Source organism: Ambystoma mexicanum, chromosome 6q (genome assembly GCF_040938575.1).
Source record: "Ambystoma mexicanum isolate Mex_15411 chromosome 6q, UKY_AmexF1_1, whole genome shotgun sequence".
In the NCBI taxonomy this organism is placed as follows: domain Eukaryota; kingdom Metazoa; phylum Chordata; class Amphibia; order Caudata; family Ambystomatidae; genus Ambystoma; species Ambystoma mexicanum.
In genome coordinates, this window is record NC_090937.1 from 856,525,406 (window position 1) to 856,546,746 (window position 21,341).

Consider the following 21,341-nt stretch of genomic DNA (forward strand, 5'->3'; position numbering starts at 1 on the left):
GTAATCACTGAGCGAGGGGGGTTCAGCAGGCTACAAGCCATTTGATACTGACCACCCCGTTCTATGTGGCTTTATCGAAGTAAGTTACATTGTGGTAATTTACTTTGACAAAATCACTTCAACATTTTCTTTTTTTTCAATGGGGTGAAACGTCCCCCATACTTCCTCCACCCTCCCACACTGCCCTCTATGCCCTGAACCCTAAAAACATATATCAATGTACTTCCCCACAAAGTGATTTTGTCCAAGTAAATTACCACAGAGTAATATACTTCTATAACACCATCGTACAACGTCCAATAGGGTAGGAAGACCAGTGCAATGAGAACATCTGAAAGAACCAGAATGAACCACGTAGAAGACATTTTTAAGCAACACATGAGGTGGGGGGGTCAGAGAACAAGTGTGTTTTTGGCTTGTTGGAATCATTCAGAGAAGAAGAAATAACAGAGTTGGCAACCACTCCTTGGCTAAACAATGGCTTGATGACCAAGTGCTATCAAGAATAGAAAGAATATAGGAAAAGAGAGTGAAACAAAAGGCACAAAGTCTGCAGAAATTAGCATTTTTGATGAAAATAGTTTAGGAGTGGATAGACATGTACAAGGGGACAGTGATGAAAGCTGGGTAAAGTCACTCTTTTGCAATTTCAGGAAAGCTTCACAATAAGGTCATTGGCTTCGTTGTATGGTCACATCTGTAACTCCAGGTACTTAGAGAAACCATATGGATAGCAGGTGCTCTGTGCCTTGAAGCCAAACCCAATACTGGAGGCCAGAGAAGTGTCAGGGGAGACTCTTCCCCATCCTTCTTCACTTAAAGTTGGGCAGTATTCCGGCAGTAAATCCGCTGGACTACCACCCAACTGAATAACAGTTCACCACTTGGTCTGGCCAAATTACCGCCGGATTTCAAGTGGCAGTGGTGGTGTAAATCCTCTATAGGAATCTATGGGGCTTTTTGGCAGAATTACCATAGCGATAATTCCACCAGAGTAATTCTGCAGATTTTGCAGATTTATCAGCAGAGAGTTGGAGGATTACCAGCATGATGGCCATACTCATAGTACGGCAGAGCAGGAATATTGGCAGTAATTCCATTCTCCAGCATGGTGTCTGGCATGGATTCACATGCTCATGAATATTCCCCGTCGTCAGGCTGGGAATACTTGGTAAAGAAAAAACAGTTTTACTTTAGCTTGAAAACTGTATTTCTCCCCTAAACCGATCACTGTCCTTTGGTTCATACTGCCCCGTCTAATGACAGTCCTCTCCCTAAGCTCCACCCCTGGTGGCCATCTTCAGACTTTTGCTGCACGCTTCACTGTTGGGAGTTCTCTTAGTGCTCTAAGTTTTTTGCAAATTTTAGTAAATGTTTTGACCAATTTTTGGCTATTCGTTCGACCAGAGGTTCACTACCGGCAGCTGGGAGCCTCTGTCAGCAAAGATCACTACATCGCAGATCTTTCATCAAGTTTCGAGGAATGCCCAGGCTTGGGTCTACTTTTCCACCATGACCGAGGAGTAGAGCTGCTTCTTCAAACTCTGCACCAAATGTGGATTAAGGAACGTGTATGTCGAAAATTGACACCATAAATTTCTATATTGCCGGTATCCAGACCATGATGAGGAGAGATGCAAGTTCTAAAAAGACAAAGAAGGATTGCTACAGCAGGCTGGCAGCGTGGCTCAAATCAGCCAAGGCCTCTGACTCTGCTTCCCGGCAGGGTCATGCGTCGCACAGGACTGACCGTTACCACCAACTAACTCCCTCAGAAAAGTGGTCGAGATCCATTGAGGATGCCCCACCCTCGGGGTCTAAAAGAAGGCAGGGCCAAATGTCGTTGATCCCGCTGGGTTTGCTTCTGTTGCGGGTCCCAGCTCGGGAAAGACTAGGTTGCCGTCACCAACCCCTTTTAGAGCAAGTGTGCCAGTGAGGGGCGATCCCTCCAAGAAAAAGTCCTTGAATCCTTCAAAGCTCTGTTTACTGTCGGCGGACAAGGTAACAAAGGAGAAATCCAAAGGTGGCCCTTTGCTGCCCCTCTAGGCAATGCCATCTGCATCGGCAGCTCAACTGGCCAAAACATCTTCATCATCAACGGTCACAACCATGTCGACGCATGCTCCTGCTACCAGCCCGTCGATGACTCTGTCCGCCTCGTCGACGACCACTACTTCGTCAAAAGAGGGGCTGGCCACAAAGGTGGTGTCCACAGTCACGGCAATGGCCGCCCAGTGGGTATCCCTACCACCACATCATGAAGCAGCTGTTGCGGCTCTGGAGAAAGACCCTGGAATGGGCACAGCAGCTGCTCCTTCCCAGAAGCCAGAGAAGGAAAAGGGTAAAACTCCTATGACACTAAGAAGGGTACTGAACCACGGCTCCACCGGTGAGACCGGTACAGATTTATATGAGCTCCGATGAGGACGACTACAATCTGCTCAAAGACTATTATTCGGAGTCAGGGACCTTTGTCTGTAGATGGGTCACCAAGAGACAAGCCCCGTCCTCCACCTCACCGGAAGAGGCGCACCAGTCTGGAGCCTCCACCTCTCACTGCTTCCAAACCTCAGCTCAGTCTTTGGAACATTCTAACCATGCTGTACATGCTTGAATCAGAAATTCAATAGAGACTGCTGCCCACACTGAGGCCTGCTCTGTCTAGGAGCCCCTCAATAACGCTTTGGCACAAGCACAGGTCAAAGGACCCTGCTCGTCCAAGATACCACTAACACCGCCTCCACCTCGGGATGTAACCCTGACTGGGGATCCTGTCATGCATACGGACATGGGTACGGATACTGCGGCTATGGCGACGGACACCAACAAAGCTGATGACTTCGTACCAACTGACGGGGAGCCAGTGGGTGCAGATGACCAACACCATCATGTCTGTTCCCTTGCTAGACGATGTCCGAGATGAGCTCTTGGCCTTAATGAAGAATCTGAGCACCGCTGCACCCAAGCGAGTGGGCTTTTGAAGAAATACAGAGTTCTGGACTCTGCCACCAAGTGCCTGAAGTCCCAGCCTTCATCCGACTCTGTGGTCTCAGCCGCAGCTAGGAAACGCTTGTTGAACCCATCGTCCTTGTCCATGGTGCCCCCAGACCAGGAGGGGAAGAAGCTGGACGCGATGGGGTTAAAGGATCATCTATATCTATATTGCTGCAAACACCATTAAGGCCACTAACGCCCTGGCTATTTTGTCCCGCTATAATCGGGAACTATGGTATAAATTGGGCCCTATTTTAGATTTCTTACTTGAGGACAAGAAGGTTGAAGCTCTGGCCCTGTTCAGAGAGGGGGAAGTGCCCTCGGACCACCCATTACAGTGGCGGTGGACATCGTGGACACCATTTTCCATCAAATGGGCGACAGAGTCTCTCTTCCTTGGCAGGTATGGCTGAAAGCCACCAATTTCAGACCGTACCATCAGTCCAAGGTGTTGGACATGCCATTTGATGGAGAGGTACCTCTTTGGCAAGACAGTCAACTAGTCTCTGCAAATTATCAAGACAAACACAGAGGTGGCACGTTCGCTGGGTACCACACAGCAACGTTGGTTGTCGTTCTTTCATTCCTCAAAGGAAAGTCTGGCAGGTCCTCCAAGTGATACCACCCCTTATCGACAGCCCTCCCACTCCACGACTCAAGAAGCCTACAGAGGTCACTCACAGGTGTTAGGGAGAATTCTCAAGAATGTGCTTATTTCCCGTACCTTTTGAGAACCTCATCAACTTTGCTGGTTTTCTTGAATTTAAATTTTTGCCTGGAAAGATTGTGAGCCTTTTTTCCCACTCTTTCATGTATTTTTATGTGTGTTTTACTTTTGTGTTCTTTGGATATGGAGTTTTAAAACAACTCCATAGGCATCATCTTTTTCGTGTGTGTCACACAGCACCTTCAGTGCAGTGACACAAGGATGTCTTTCAGACTTCCCAAGGTTTAAACACCTTCCTTGGACTGACTACCATCTCCCAAAGCATGTAAAGTTAAATTGACTTTACTAGTCTTCTTAAATTTACAGACCCAACACGCACTATCTTCCTATAAAGTGCTAGAGGGGTTGCCTAGCATCCCCTGAGTCTAAACACTCATGTACCAGTCAAATGTTACCCTTTCCCTCTTGAAATGGCTGGTGGCAGTGGTTTAGAACCGACCGCGAACAACGGTAGCTAAAAATCGGGGCAGCCATGTTTTTCAATATGGCGCCCCAGACCTATCTGTAAAAGCAGACTCCGGTCAACTTTTTTGCCGTTTCTTTTAGGAAAGGTCCTTCTTGTGTTTAACTCTGCATGCCAAACCAGGTTTGGTCCCTTTTGTTCACTGGCCTTTGGCGGGCTTCAGTGCTGAAGCCCTCCTCTGGCACCTGAGTGTCTGGGGTGGACAGGATGTGAGAGAGGTGCCCGAATCTCCCTGTGCTTAATCTCCTAGGAGACCTGAATGCACTCTGGCGTGATTGGCCAGCTGACTGTCCGGCCAGGACAAACACCCTATTGGGTGAGTGACAGCTAGGTTGGAATGAATGGAGGAAAACTGTTTAAAAGCAGGCCTCTAGGACTTGGAAAGCAGAGTCGACCACCGGAACGAGAGAACCGAAGACGAGCTGAAGTAAGATGATTGCTGCAACTCCTTAAACCAATGTTTTGCCAAGCTTGTGGCCTCTTCCTTGGGCAGTGCAGGAACCTCCCGACGTCCTCCTTCTTGTCCCCACGACTGAAACTCAGGAACAGCGAGATCTGCAGGAACTGATAGGAACAACTGTCTCAGCTGCAGCTCTTCCTCATTTAAAAGGTACTGTGCAAGTGCGGTCAGGAAATTATCTCTGCCGCGGTGAAAGTTTGTGAAACTTCCCCAACTTTGAAGGCTTGTCCTTCCCTAAACCGACATATAACTTTTCGTCTGACCAACTACTTCTAAAAACCATGGCAAAGACTTAACCGTTTACTACCAGAACTGTGCTATCCTATCCAAGAATCTGAACCATTGACTTTGGCCTAGGCCTATTGAATTGCTGGTTGTAGTGAACTGAAACTATTTTCCCAACCTCTGAAAGTATTTGTGCTTTAATTCTTTGAACCTTGTCTTTTTACCCATTTTTAACGTAACTGAAGTGCCATTTTGTTCCCACTTCAGGGGAGCGGAACTTGTTCAGAAATTGATTGGTTGTGTATTGCACTATATTAGATTGTGATTTGAGCTGCTCTTACTAGTGGAATGTTTTCCAACTGGCTGTGTAATTAAATGTGTATTCTTTTACCAAGGAACCTTTAGTAAGTGTTTGTTTGAACCACCTTGATTGCTGCCCCTTTGTGTAACTTCTTGTACTGCTCACTTTACTCTTGAGATAAGTCTGGCTGCTCAGGCACTGCTACCACATTACTGTGTAGTACGGGCTTGTACCAAAGGTGAAATTGTACTTACACTTGTAGACTTAATTGTATGTAGTGTTCCCAAAGGGCACTGCATGTGATTATGCCTAACACCAGGCAGTGGAGGACAGCATCAGTGCCGCCTGCAGGGCAGAACCCTGACCCCAAAACAGGTCTGACCCGGTTGTGGACTCAGACCCCCACTTTTGAATCCCTGTGGGAGTTTTGCTGGTGAGGTTCGTCAGCGCGTGGAAGACCATCGCCACCGATAGATGGATGCTGGACACTCCCGAACAGGGGCACACCCTGGAGTTCCAATGCATGTGTCCTTGAATTCCCCCGGTGGCTCAACAAGAACAACACGTGGCACAGCTGCTGCAGGAGGTCCACACCATGTTAAAGAAGGGGGTGGTAGAACACATCCCTCAGTGCCTGTGGTGCTCCGGCGTGTACACCAGTTACGTTTTGGTCCAAAGAAAGACAGGAGGGTGAAGGCCGATCCCGGACCTGAGACCCCTCAACAAGTAGTTGAAGTCCCAAAAATTCAGGATGGTCACGTTGCAGGATGCGCTCACCCAACTGGAGGATGGCAACTTCCTGGCATCTCTGGATCTGGAGGACACTTACTTCCACGTCCCTATCCACTTTAAGCAGCAGAAGTTCCTGCTGTCTGTGGTCCAGGGGTGACACTATCAGTTCAAGGTGCTCCCATTCGGGCCGAAATCAGCCCCAAGGGTCTTTAAAAAGTGCATGGCTCTGGTGGCAGCACATCTTCGTCTCAAGGGCATCCACATTTACCCTTATCTGTATGATTGGCTTGTCAGATCCCGCTCCCACACTCTGGCGAGTCAGCACACGGTGAAGACTGTGCATCTGCTGAAGAATCTAGGATTCTCCATAAATTATCTGAAGTCCTGCCTGGAGCCATTGCAGAACTCTCTGTTTTGGGGAACCCAACTCAACACAGTAACTTGTCTGCAGTCTCCCTCGGAAGAAAGGGTGATAGCTATCCTAGGGAAAGTGCAGCAGCTGTTGTCAGCACGGTCGCCAACTGTGCGAATCATCAAGTCACTGCTGGGCGTGATGTCCTCCTGCATCAACCTTGTCCTCCTTAACAGACTACAAATGAGGCCTCGCCTGGAGTTTCTGGATGCGAGGTGGCTGCAAGTCTCGGCATTGTGGATGGACAAGATCACCTTCAATGAGGAGTTCCGATGAGCAATACAGTGGTGGGCTGTGCACTCTCATCTCTCGGAAGGGGACCCTCCTTACAAGGAGACAGTCACCACGGATGCTTCTCTGGAAGGGTGGGGAGTACACACCGGACAGTTGCACGCCAGAGGTCTCTGGCTGCCAGAAGAAAAGACCCTCCACATCAACGTCCTGGAGCTTCGGTCATCTTCTGTGCCCTCAAGTCCTTCCTGCAGTCGCTGACGGCCGAGGTGGTGAGGATCTTCACAGACACCACCACCATGTTCTACATCTGGAAGAGCGGCGGGACGCAATATCCGACTCTCTCCAGGGAGGACCAAGATCTGTTGCATGGGGCCATTTGTCAGGGTATGTTTCTCATCCCTTTTCACCTGGCGGGCACCAAGAACACCATTGCAGACTTACTCAGCAGTGAGCTACGTTCTTGCCACGAATGTGAGCTTCCCCAGGACCAAGTGCATCTTCTATTTCACGAATGGGGCCAACCCCAGATCAACCTTTTTGCGACAGCGAGGAATTCCAAGTGTCAGAAGCTCACCAGCATGTTCCCGCTTCCGAAGAGCATGGGGGATGCATACTCATTCCCGTGGGAGGGACTCTTCCTATACTCTTTTCGTCCATTCACACTCCTTCTTTGAGTGATCATCACACTCAGACAGTGGGCCTCATTACGAGGTTGGCGGAATGGGTTTACCGGCACCAATAATGGTGCTGGTGCCGGTAAACCCATTCTGCCCTATTACGAGGTTCCCTTGGGGGACCTGCTCAGAATGTCTGGTCAGACCAGACGTCCTTTGCGGGCCCCGCAAGGGGACCATGGAGCTAATAACTCTATGGGGTCTCAACTGGGAATGGGGATTGGTTTTTTGAATGAGGAATTATGGGGTCCTCCAAGGTTGGAATGACCCGGTAATTCCTCATTCAAGGAACCCGGACCCGGATACAATTTTGGAGGCAGCCATGGCGCTACTAGCACCATGGCTACCTCCAAACTCGTAATGAGGCCCAGTGTCACTGCAAGAAGTTACTTGTCGCCCTGGCGTGGCCACGACAAATCTGGTATACAGGCCTGCTATGTCTGTCACCATTCTGTGGTGAACAAGATCAGGCCCCTTCCTAAGGGCTCCTCGGCATCGGCCTAAGTTTGGAGCAAATGAGATGAGACACAGACTGGTGGTAAACCAAGCTTCTTTTATCTGATAGCAAATACGCAGCATACAGAGACATTATATGTGGAGAAGCAGCAAAATGCAGGAGGACAAGTGTCCAGGCAGTCATCCACAGAGCTCTCCCAGGACCACCCATAGAGCACAGGTCATATAGCATATCATAAGCAATCACTAATATATTATAGCACTTTCACAATGGGGTGGTGTTACTTGGCACGATATTGCAGTCACTTGGCAAGAACTGTCGACATTTAGTTGTGACCTTGTGAGGCAACCTTGCAGGGACATTGTGTTGCATTATGGATAAGCAGCATTTGCAGAAACCCTACTGTTATCTCCCATATATGGTGCTAATGCTAGACTTGTAGAAAATAAACCAAAGAGAAGGTCTGACATGTCGTGGGCATGTCTGGGTGCTATGTGCAGATTATATCTGAGGCCTAAATGTATGGTAGAGAGCCTTATGTAGTATACCATAGCATAGCATAATATTGGATAACAATCCTACATAGCATAGCATAGTATTGCATAACAACCCTGCATAACATAGCATAGCATAATAATCCAAGCATAACATAGCATTGCATAACAATCTTGCATAACATAGCATAATAATCGTAGCATAACCCAGCATCACATAACAATCCTGCCACATCACCCAGTTTGACCTTTTTGACGAAGGCCACTAATTCCAAGTGCCTAAAGTTCGCCAGCAGGGTCCCGCAGATGAGGAGCATGGGGGATGCTTTTTCGTTCCTGTGGGAGGGACTCTTGCTAAACGCTTTTCCTCCATTCCAACTTCTGCTATGAGTGATCAACACACTCACAGTGTCACTGCAAGATGATACTTGTCGCCCCAGCTTGGCTGCAACAAATTTGGTATCCAGACCTGCTATGTCTGTCTGTGGCTCCATCCATTAGTCTGCCACTATTTCCCGATCTTCTCTCCAGGCAGGGAGGGACAAATCTGCTCCACAACCCTGTGTTGCTAAACCTCAGGGCATAGCTCTTGCAGTCATAGAATTTGGGCATTATTCTTTACCTGCAGAGTGTAAGGACAGAGCCAGAGCCTCTTCTATGATGATGTGCTACGGCCACAAGTGGAAGCATTTCTCTGTGTTGTGCCAGGCTCAGAAGATAACGCCTGCGTGTGTAACAGCCCTGCAGCTCCTACCATACCTTCTTTCCTTAGCCAAGGCAGGACTGGCTTACGCCTCTATCGAGGTGCACCTGGCTGCCATATCCTGTTACACCAGGACACTGGGCAATACTTCCCTGTGGTCGTACAGACTCGTCAAGGAGTTCCTCAAAGGCCTCTTCAGGACTTTCCCACCAGTGAAGGCTCCTGCCCCAGCTTGGGAACTCAATGTGGTCTTGACTAAACTCATGGGGGTGCCCTTTGAGCCAACGCATCAAGCCCCATTCAAGTTTCTCTTGTGGAAGACGGCTTTCCTTGTGGCGATCACCTTGGCCAGGCGGGTGAGGGAGATTCAGGCCCTGCCTTGCAAACAGCCGTAATTGTCCTTCATGCTTCAAGGGTGGTACTGCATACACACCCCACCTTCATGCTGAAGGTACTGTTGCAGTTCCACCTCAATGAGCCTTTGATGTTGCCTGTCTTCTTCCCAAATCCGTCATCGCCAACAGAGAGGGCATTGCATTTGCTGGCTTTTGATATTTTACGTGGCACACACAAGGAGTTTCCAGAAGACTTCTCAGTTTGTCAGTTTCAGACCTGTGAATCACGGAAACGTCTTGTTGAAGGCTTCCATCTCCAGGTGGCTCTCCGGCTGCATCATGCACTGTCATTGTCTGGCTAACAGACCTCTTCCAGGCCAGCCACAAGCCCACTGCACCAGAGCCATGGCAGCAACGACAGCGTTTCTCTCTGGTGTGCCACTGCTCAACATTTGCAGGGCTGCTACGTGGAGGTCCACACACACTGGAGGCTCCACTGGAGGTTCCACTGCATTCAACAGGTATTCCAGGGAGGAGTCCAGAGTCAGCCAAGTGGTGCTACACTACCTGTTCACTTGAGGTGAGTGTTCCAGGGAGGAGTGTTTTTACTTCTGTTGAACCTTGCCACCTTCCGTGGTTGTGTATATGTACTTCTGTCCAATTGTTATTCATGAGCAAGTGACTTCATGCTAGACCCCATGCTGGAAAAGGTTTAAGTTCCTTACCTGTCACTCTTATTCTCCAGTATGGGTATGGGATAGATTCACATGCGAACCCTCCCTCCTTCCCATCTGTGGCTCTTCTTGCATCATACTGCCTTTTTACGTGCTTTATAGTCTGTAGATGGCCTCCAGGGGTGGAGCTTAGGGAGCGGACTGTAATTTCAAAGGGGCAGTATGACCCAAAGGACAGTGATTGGTTTAAAAGAGAAATACGGTGTTAAAGCTAAAGTGAAACTGTTTTATCTTTACAGAGGATTCCCAGTCTGACTATGGGGAATATTCATGAGCATGTGAAGCCACGTCAGACCCATGCTGGATAACAAGAGTTACAGGTAAGTAGCTTAAACCTGACCGCCAATTTTTTCCTGCTCCACCATACTTGTAATGAGGCTAATGGTCTTGATGAAAATGGCATCAAAAGCTGGTAAAAAGAAACCAGGACATAAACTAGATACATTTAATGCAGGAACATTTAAGGCAAAAGAAGTAACAAAGAAGAAAGGAGGTGAACTTATCATGTTAAAAATCGACTAGGTCAATTAGTCTGAACATCAGAAGCATAATAGTGAAATTGCCAATATAGGGAAGCACAATGAAGCTTTTGAGGATAGGCAAGAAAATAAAACATAAAAAGGGTTTGGTATCTCATTTGTAAGAATATTGAGAGGATGTATCCACATGAATCTTTGTCAAAACGCAGGCTGTCAAATGTAGGATAGAACGACAGCCAACACAATGACATGCAGGCCATAATTTTTTTCAGTGGCCCTGGAGCTGTACCTGTTCTAGATGAATAGGTGGGACAAGGCAGCACAGGGGAAAGAGCACTGTGGATGAGGAGGTAGGTAGGGTCCAGTGAGGGGTTGAGGTATGAGTGGGTCTCAGGGAGGCTGTGGAAAGGGGGCAGTGCTAGAGACTCGGCTGGGTAGGTGGAAGGCTGAAGCCAAATATGAAGTGAATAGTTTTTCTTTTAAGTAATTCTTCCAAACTGGAAAACACTTTTTTAAAACATTTTTAAATGTTCTCTATTTGAAATGTGGTACTATGTTTCCTTTATTTCTTTTTATTTGAATCAATAGAACATTCGCTTTTAAGGTATACAAGCAGAAAAGAACAGATTAGCATAAAAATGGGGACCAAAGGTACAGAAAGATGTTGCATTTGCCAAACCAGCGCTAGTCTAAGAGGCAGGCTTCAAAAATGCTAAATTGCTCGGATGCAATGAACAAATTGGATATTGCAATTTGCAATTGCCATTGCGAATCATGTGCATTGCAATCTCTTGCAACTTTTATTTTTATTGGCATATGTGAGGCAGGTACACGTTCTGAGCACTTAAGGAGGCAACATAACATTACAGACATGCATGATAGACTATAAAACTTGCCAATTACAGGCAACTTTCACTCTGAGCAGATGGCATTCAATCATAGCGACAGTGTACAGCTTATTCATGCGGAGGGAGCCATAGTGGAGGACAGGATCTCATCGGGCTCTTTGTTAAGATAGCTACAAAAGGCAGTCCAGATATTCCTGGGGCAAGACTGTGCAGGTAAGGTAGCTATGTATTCCTCTTCACAAGTTTGTGTCCACGTGAGGGCAGCAAGCCACATCTTAAAAGTAGGGGGGGGGTAGACCTCTTCCAACATTGCAATATGCATTTTTTGGCCACCATGCTCCCCACATTCAAAAATCTGGCCATTTTCCTTAACTCATCACCCCTCCAGATCCCAAACAGCAACGCCATTGTATCTGGATCGATTAGAGCACCTGCAATCTCAGATAGTGCAACCAGTACATCCCTCCAGAATGCATACAGAGCAGAGTACGACCAGAACATATGTGTATGATCAGCGTCCTCGGCCCGGCATCTCGGGCAGGTCTGTAAACTGCCCCCAGCGAACTTAGTCAGTCTATGTGGGGTGTAATACACTCTATTTAATATTTTGTACTGTATGCAGCGATATCTAGCACTCAGGGACACCTTTCTTGTATGGGAGCACATTTCCTTCCACAATGCATCTGTGATGTCCAAGCCAAGTTCTTCGGCCCAGGCATTCCGGACTATAGGAGTCAAATTGGGGAGTTTCATTAGTAAGATTTTATATAGAGAGGAAACTATACTCCTATTATTGCCGGAGTTAGCAATGTATTGTAATTCTGGGTTATCTGGAGGCTCCTCTGGGAATGATGACCACATATCGCGGAATGCAGTATGGAGTTTATAATACTGCAGCATTTCCAGGTCCGAGCCTGTGTGGCTGTGCCGCCACATCTGAGGGGCGATGAACCGCCCTTCCGGAGAAAAGTCTGTCAACGCACGGTAGCCGAGGGCTGACCATTGTTGTGAAAGTAGTTTGTCATGGGTAGGTTTTAGCCCGGGGAAGCTCCATATGGGGGGCCATTTGGGAGGTCAAGGAGGCGCCGCCACACCAATAGTGTGGATGCAATAGGGTCAGCCGGGGCTTCGGTTATATATTTGTGGTGAAGGATCAGGGTCATGGAGTCGACCTCGGTGTGGCCAGTTTTTCCAGCCTGGCGTGGGGGGGGGGAGTAGAGTATTTATACCAATATGTGGCAAATTGTTCCTGGGCCGCTGTCCAGTATAAGACCAAGTCAGGAGCGGCAAAGCCCCCTTTTTCATAAGGCAGGGCCATGTGTTGCCACTCCTTAGAAACCGCACCCGTATGCCATAGGAATTGAGAGCCCATTGCATGTAGTTCCTCACAGTATTTCTTCCCCGGTCAAATCGGTACATTTCCGAATATGTATAGTAGTTTGGGGACCAGGACCATTTTAATCAGGGAGAGCCTGCCAGCCAAGGAGAGTGGTAGGGTGCGCCATTGAGTCACCTTAGATTCAAAGTATTATGCGTCAGCGGTGTAATTACCAGTAATAAGAGCAGATCTGGACAATGCCACATGAACGCCCAGATATCTAACACCGTCAGGGGACCAGCGAAGAGGATATTCAGAGTTTGGCTGCTGGGTTGCCGAGGTGGGGGGAAAGATCTCAGATTTCGTGTAGTTGATGGTTAAGCCCGAGAAGATGCCTACCTTGATTATGTCTCCCAAAATGGAGTCAAGATGTGTAGATGGGTCTCTAACATACAGTAGGACATTCTCCGCGGGAATGTCTTGCCCTGACATAGTCCGCCATTGGCTCGATAACTAGAGCAAAAAGAATGGGTGAAAAGGGGCAGCCTGGCGTGTACCTCTCTGCAGCTCAAAGGAGTGCAAGGTCAATGAGTTGATCAGAACTCTAGCGGTAGGGCAAGTGTAAAGTAGCTTGATATATTGGATCATTTTAGGGCCAATCCCCATTTTCTCCAGGACCGCCCACATAAATTGCCATGAGACCATGTCGAAGGCCTTTTGTGCATCTAATGCGACCAACTCAGTATCTTCGTCTATCCTCGAGAGGACATTGAAGAGCCTTCTTATATTGAGAGACGTGGAGCGCCCAGGGACGAAACCACTTTGATCATCATGGAAGGAATCTATAAGCTAGGGTCTTGGCAAGTATCTTCGTATCTAAGTTCATGATCGAGAGGGGTCTATAGGATCCGCATTCATCACTAGGTTTACCTGGTTTGTGGAGAACTGTTATAATTGAATTGCGCATTGATGGGGAAGGATGGATAAACAGATTGCTTCGTCCCATACCTCTAGCAATCTAGGAGCGAGGATGGCGACGTGTTCTTGGTAGAACTCTGAGGTGAGTCCATCTAGGCCAGGAGCATTACCACAAGGGAGGTCTGTGATGGCCTTGACTATCTCGTCTAGCAGTATGGGTGAGTCTAGCTGATCGCGAGTGGATTGGTACACCAGAGTCATGGGGATTTGATCTAGCAGATCTAGGATATCCTGTGTATTGTGTACCTGTCGTTGTACAAGTCAGTTTAGAACGGTGAGAATGTCGAGAGTAATTGTTGGTCAGACCACTGTGGAGCCCCTTGTATCCTTGATGCATTCAGTATGGGACCTGCCCTCCTCCGCTCTAAAGTGTCTAGCCAGCGTTCTCCCAGACCTTTCCCATCACCATATTTCCTTGCTGTAATTAGTCACGTGAGAAACCTTATCTCTCGCATGGCGTGAGATTCAAATGTCTCCAGTTCCTCTCTGATTTGCACCAATTTGGACAGGTTAGCATCTGGCACACTTTCCAATCCATACCCTTAAGTTTAGTCTCAGAGCGTTGTAGGTCATTCCTGATAGTTTTTAAGACACCCGCCTCCCGGGAGATAGCCATGCCCCTGATGTAAACCTTGAAAGCCTCCCATCAAACCCCAAGGGTAGTGTCTTGCTGTGAGTTGGTTTTAAAGAAGATCCTTATGTCCGACAGGATCTCTGCTTTGAACACCACATCAAGTAGAGCCTTGGATTTGAAGCGCCAGGCGCTGCAAGGGGGGATGGAGGGCCTGAGTTCCAAACAGAGTGTAACAGGTGCATGGTCTAAAAGGGTGCGGGTCAGGATACTGGCATCTTTAACTTTGCCAAGTAGGTCACCAGTGCTGATGAACTGGTCTATTCTGGAGGAACTGTCATGAACAGAGGAATAGAAGGCGTATTCACGTGATTGAGGATGCAACGTCCTCCAAACATCCCGCAGTTCTAGGGATAACATATGGGAAAGCAGGCTTCTAGCAGCTCATGAATGAGTTCTAGCTGTTGCGCCTGTCCCGTCCAGGTCACTATCAAGTATAAGATTCATGTCCCTTCCCCAGATTATAGGGACCCCAACATATCTCTTCAGGATAGAGGACACCTCATCATAAAATTCAGGGGCATCAACATTGGGAGCATATGTGTTCACGAGGAGGCACTCACGGCCTGATAATATGCAATGAAGGATGACATACCTCCCCCCCGGGGTCAATGAGGCTTTTTTTTCAATTGCAAATTTCACAGATCGATGCAGCAATGTCAGCACTCCCCTAGACTGTGTGGAATATGTAGTGTAGAACCTATTTGGACCCCAAGAGGGTGCCAGGCAGGATGCAAGATGACTGCGGGCACGTGTCTCTTGTAATAGGAGGACCTTCACCCCATGTCACTGTGCATATGCAATCATTTTATGGGCCTTAGTGAAGTTGTTTATTCCCCGAACATTCCACAACATCATTTGAATAGACATGCTGGAGTCTCAGTGGACATCCCAGTACGTGCGCACGTCTACCTGCCAATGGTTGTCGATATAAAGACAGCTCCAAGTACTCATCGCGTGCAGCACCACACACTCTTTGCCTTTTTGTGAAATTCCCGCATCTCACCATTCCCCCCTCACTGCGCATCACAACCTGCCAGTGTGACTGTCCCTCCCCCCGCCCCTCTCAAGGGCGAACCATCCCCAACTCGGTCCAACCCTCACATCAGCCCAACAGGGACCGATGAGCATCAGGAGACAACAATAAACATTGCAGTCGCAGCAAGGTGTGCCATTACCGTGCAGCCAACTTGTTTGGGAACCATAGGTTTCCATTACATTTCAAACTGGTTTTGCAGCAATCAGCCATCATTCCACCTTACACAATTAAGGAGCTGGAGGGCCCCATCTTTGAGTTGCGTATCCAGAAGGAGCTAGGCACATGTGTAAGGTGGCATTGGTATAGGGCCCTGAGATGGAATCGGCAGCCACCCACATTATGTGCACGATAAACGGGTACCACAGTGAAGGCAGTATGATCTAACACAATTTAGATGGCCAGGCAGAGTAGCCGATCAGAAGCAATAACATGTTAGAGGAAAATATGACAGAGGTGCTTAATACACATAGGATGTGCGGACTTCAATCTGAAGGATCGCATTCATCACCAGAGGAGCCCCGACCAGTTCAGTCATTCTTCATTAGATCATCGGCAGGGGCATGCAATGGGATATGTGCTTCAACGAACTTCATCGCCTCAGCAGGTACAGTAAAGAAGTACAGTTTATTATTAAAGGTAAATTTCAAGCGAGCTGGGAACAGTATGGCGTAAGCGATGTTTCTTTCTCTAAGCATTTTCTTTACGCCGAGGAATTGTCGGCACTCCTGTTGCACACCCATGGAGAAATCAGGGAATATTCTGGTGATCTGCACCTCCAGTTTGAGTTTGCCCTTTTCTCATGCCAATCGGAGAATTTGATATCTGTCCCTATAGCTTAGGAGTTTAGCTATGATCGGTCTCGGGAAGTCACCAGGTTTAGGACGAGGGGTCAGCACTCTATGGGTTTGTTCGACTGCGAAGAAGGGGGATAGATCCAGGCTGCCCAATTGGTCCTTGAGCAGTTTTTCAGTTGCCAATTCAAGCCAGCCCTTGAGCGCATTCTCCGGGACCCCTATGATACGTATATTTTTTCTTCGAGATCTTGACTCCAAGTCATCACACTTGGCTTTGACTAACTTCATGTCACAGCCTAAGGTAGATATGGTGTCTTGCAGCGTGGCGATGCCATCCTCATTAGCGCTGATCCTGGTTTCCGCCTCAGCGATCCTAGAGCCGTGTTGGTCTAGCTTGGATCTGAGCGATGCAACATTAGCATTAATGTCATCCAATTTTTCATGAAAGGAGGCAAAGTTCTTGCCCATGGTTTCCATCATAGTCGCTAGGTCAGGGCCTGGGGGATCCATTTGGACATCTGTGTTGCCCTGGCCGGTAGCAAGTGGTCCTTGTTCAGGCCTAGTAGTAGCCTTCGCAAATTTGTCCATGGTGCCGGTTTTACTTTTGCCGCGGGATCTATTGGACATCTTGAATTTGGGTGAATACCGCAGCAGTGGGCAGGAGCTGAGTACTCCTTAAGAATGATGCAAATGTGGAGACTTACAGTATTGTGGCTTAGACGGCGGTGTTAGCAGGTGTGGCAGCCTAAATCCGGTTTGGGGAGAGCTTTAAATCCGAGCTAGGGATGTGGCTAGATATGTAGCATATAGAGCCAGCGTGATGCGAACAGTCCGAGCTCTATGCGCGGGATGGTGAGAGCTGGTGGTCGCTGGGCAGTCGCTCGACGTGTCCTCTTCATGGTTGCTATGGAGTACCGTCCTGCCTGATGTTGAAGTGGGTGAGGCTCAGACGAAGAGTACAGGGTGAGGCAGCTGGATGGACAGTCAATAGATTAGGAACCCTCACAGTGGTGCTCCCGGCCTAGCTAGCCATTCTACAGGCCAAGACTGTCAAGGGTGGGCACGCTGGAGGGGATGAGGTGCAGGTGGACTAGCCACAGGAGAGCGCCTAACAGAACTGATCACAGTGTAAGCAACGCACAGGGCCACAAGGCAGTCTGATGAGGACGGACTGTGCCAATGCACTTCGGTGTAGATCCTCAGGACCTGGTTAACTCAGCAAGTGTAGGATCATATGAGTTTGATGGGTCCAAGCAGGTTTGGGGATCGCTCCAGCCCTAACCAGTGGTGAGCCAAAGGGGGGGTGTGTAGTAGCTGACAATGTTGCACACCCAAGAGGACGGCCAGATCTCAGTGTTGATCCAGGCCATGTAGGGGAGCAGAGTTTTGGGGCTCACAGATCGGAGTAATCAAAGGTCTTACCGTGGTAATACATGTGGTGGCTGCTCCTTGTGCCGGTATTGGTAGTGCAGCCGCAGCAATCTCAGCAAGTGGGCTCTCTCACCAGAGCCGGTGATCCTCATAGGGATCCAGTCATGGGCCAGCCCCTCCACACCCGGGGAGGGGCAGAGGTGAGCGGCGAGTGCCCCAGCACAGGCCGAGCTGGGAACGCTGAAGAGAACCTGCCACTGGCCCAGCAGGAGGAGGCTTTCAGGGAGCGCACAGTGCAAGAAGGAGAGAGCTCAGGGGTGGCCTGGAGTGCGGCCCCGGATCACAGATGGAGATGGGGGCCTGGGGATCGGCCCGTGCCCCAGTGTACGTTCCCTTGGGGGAGGGGCGGCAGCCAGCTGAAGTCGCAAGCCGGGTTGTTGTCCAAGCGCGCTCTGCGCCAGTACAGCAGAAGCGGGTCCTCCAGCAGCAGACCAGCGTAGTGGCTCATAGGATCTGAGCCGGACCAGGGGCAGACGGTAGACCACGCGTCCCGGTCCCACACCACAGATGGAGATGAGGGAGGCCAGGGGCACCAAGCACACACCAGCACGGGTCCACCAGGGGGACAGGCCGGAGACCGGACCACAGTTGCAGATCAGAGGGTAGGTGTCCCAGGGTGAGAGCATTGTCCCTGGCCATAGGCAGTTCGTGTAGATTGCAGCGTCAGTGCCCAGCCACCCAAGGTGGGTAGTATGACGCGCCCAGCACTACGCAGTGTCTCGGATGTCTCCAGTCTCCGAGGGCCCCCAGTAGCGTGGACGTACTGAAGCAGTATGGATGCTTCGTTCTGTCCAAGTTTCAGTCAGCCGACGCCTGGTGTTGTTGCCTTCTCATGTGTCAAATCTCTGGGCAGTAGAGCCTCAGGAGCCACATCTTCACACGGATCTTCGTTGGCTGTACACAGAGCTGTGAAGCTAAGCGGCCATCTTGGGCTGCTCAACAGCGCCACCTCCTCAGATGGAAAGCTCACATGGAACTGTATAAATTATTTCTTCCCCGCCCACCCCGAACATTATACAAGTCGTTAATATATGTGATGTGAGTGAACTACGTGCACAATTGCCCAAATGAAGGAGAGGTCTCTTCGCTGAACAACTGATAGAGTTGTAGAAGGGTTAATCACGCATAGGAAGGCATGTGCCTGCTGGACAGTTGGTCATTTCCACCAAATCACAATTCAAGTCCAATTACCCCACCTCCTTCCGACCAGTCTGAAGGATGCAAAGCTGTCTGTTTTTTTTGTTCTCTGTTTCTCACTCTTCAACACTTCACTCCACAACACCAGCAGTTGCAGTGCTCTCTATCTCTCTGTCCACTCAAAAAAAGTGCTTCCGTCTCTCACACCTTTTCCAGTTGTAACAGATTGGCCGGTAATGTATCCAGTTGGTTTTCCAGTAAGTTCTCCCAAGATTCCAATTTTGGTTGGAAAATGCCAACAACTTCTTGTACTGCCTGACATATAACTGACTTCCGATTTTCAACTAATTTAGAACATAGCTCTCTGAACATTTCCAATACAATCAGTCCTCGCGCACCGATCTCTCTCTATTCCCTTTGGCATACTGGCCCACAGATGAACTGGCTGCCAGATTACTGATTACCCCAGCCTTACTCGTCTCTGCAACCTACTGTGATTTCTTAAAGTTTCTCTTTTGCAATCTGCACTCCAGATTAGGATCTTTAAGGTGTTACATGTCATTCAAGTAAGAAGACCGAGTATTCAGCGGGAGCCAAATAGCTTTTTTCAGCCAGAATTCACCTGAATACTTTCATGAAGCCGGAGTTTAGTACACCACTAGTCACAAGCCAGTTCTCCAGTAATGGACAAACAGCAGATGTCATTCAAATTCAGGGTGTTTCAGTTGTATAATGTTTGGGTGGTGCATGCTACTCAATATTGACTACGCAGTAGTGGATTGTGGGGGCTGACTGGCTAAGAACAGCTTTCATTATCTTGTCATTATTAATTTCGGTAATCAGTGTCTTTTATCACCTGGTGGCTGTTCTGTTCACCAGCTCCCCTGAAACTCTTTCAACCATACCCCTTACAGGACAGGACCAATGAGCCTGTTTTGCATAGGGCCTGTGGGCTCATCAGTGCTGCTTATGCTGCTTAAGAACGAGTTTATAAACTGCGTCACTGCACTGCAGCCTCATACTGGTACTGTAGTTAATTGAATATGCATACAGAGGACTTCTTTCCTTTTCGCTGGCCCCACTGTATCTTTTCAACACAAAGTGATGATGCAATACAATAAACTAAGTGTAATGTTTCACCACAGTAGGGATGTCGTTCTTTCATGCGTGTATAGCTGTGACATACAGTGTGCAGCATTGTACTCAATACTTAACATGCACAGATAAAAATAGTACTGTTGGCACAATTCATGAAATTGTGGTCCCTATCTGTGACAGAATGCCATCTAGTATGGGTAGGGTTTTCATTCAGCAATATCTCAGTTCTGACGGAGGCATCAGGGCCTATCCACATTGATAATGATCAGATGACTAGTGCAAAAGTGGGCGATTTATGGTGCAAACCATTTTGAGATACATCAGCACGAGGTAAATCAGAAATAGCCTAGACATGCCACAAGTCTGTGCCTGTAATAGTGGAAGTCCAGCGAAGACTGGACCAGCAAGCTGGGTGCACATTGTACGTGCTGACAAACATCCATTTGCATCATCAAGGGATGCCACAGGTGGAGTATGTGATAGGGGAGATAAAACGGCCCAGTTGAACCTGGGAAGGGTGGTCAGAGAGGAATGAGGTCAACCAGTCAAATGCCAGGCCCTTGATGCCAAGAGTGTCATGGAGTCGATTTGGCAGAGTGGCATGATGGACCGTGTCGAAGGCAGAGGAGAGATCCAGGAGGATAAGAACAGATTGAGAGTTATAAAAGATATTTGAGAGCAAGTCTTCATGGCTGTTCAGTAAAGCAGTTTTCGTGCCTATGGCTGCTCTGAAGCCAGACTTGTGGTGGTGGAGACAAACAACAGATTCAGTGTGTTGGATCAGTTGGCAGATGACCAGCTTCTCCAGGAGTTTGCCCAGGAAGGGGGTAATGGAGTTAGGGAGGTAGTTAGCCGGGCAAGAGGGGCCGGCAGAGGGCTTATTGTGGAGAGGATGCACAAGGGAGTTCTTGAGGGGTAGCAGGAAGGAGCCAAGGGCAAAGGAATGATTACAGAAATCAGCCAAGGCTGGCGTAAGGGAGGCAATGTTGTCCTTGATAGTTTTGGAGGAGCAGGGGAGCACCTGTTTGGAGGAAAAGTTCATAGAGAGGGCATGTCTAGAGATCTCATCCGGTGCTATGGGCGAGAAAGAGGTGAGTAGGAGGGAACAAGAGAGGCGGCCAAGGGAGGCTTGAGAGCTGGGGAGGGAGGAGAGAGGGGAGGAGTAGAGGAGAGTGAGGACAGGGTGTCCTGACTCTTGGATAAGAAGTGGGAGGTCATTGAAGTACAGAGGGTCAGTGATGTGTGGGATGTATTTACCCATGCATCCGAGCCCTACCTCAAAACTGTGCAGTACTGACATGGAAAACATCATGATGGCCAGAGCTTCCCAGAAAATGCCCAGGGAAGTGCATGAAGAATAGGCTGCCACCCATTTTTGCCGATGTTATGGGCACAGAAGGGCACTGCCTAAAACCACCATTGGACTACCCGCACAGTAGTCTGAAACCATTGGGAATGGAAATGCTGATTGCCAAAAGCCACCCATAACTGTTGGGAATTCATTTCTTAAATCCCAAAAATGGGTGCAGTACCAGTACTCACCACTATCCAAAAGCCGGCATTTTTAAACAACACCAGATTTTACTTTTTGCAGAACTGAATAAATGAACCCAAAACAGGCCAAAGAAAGACTTACTGAGAGG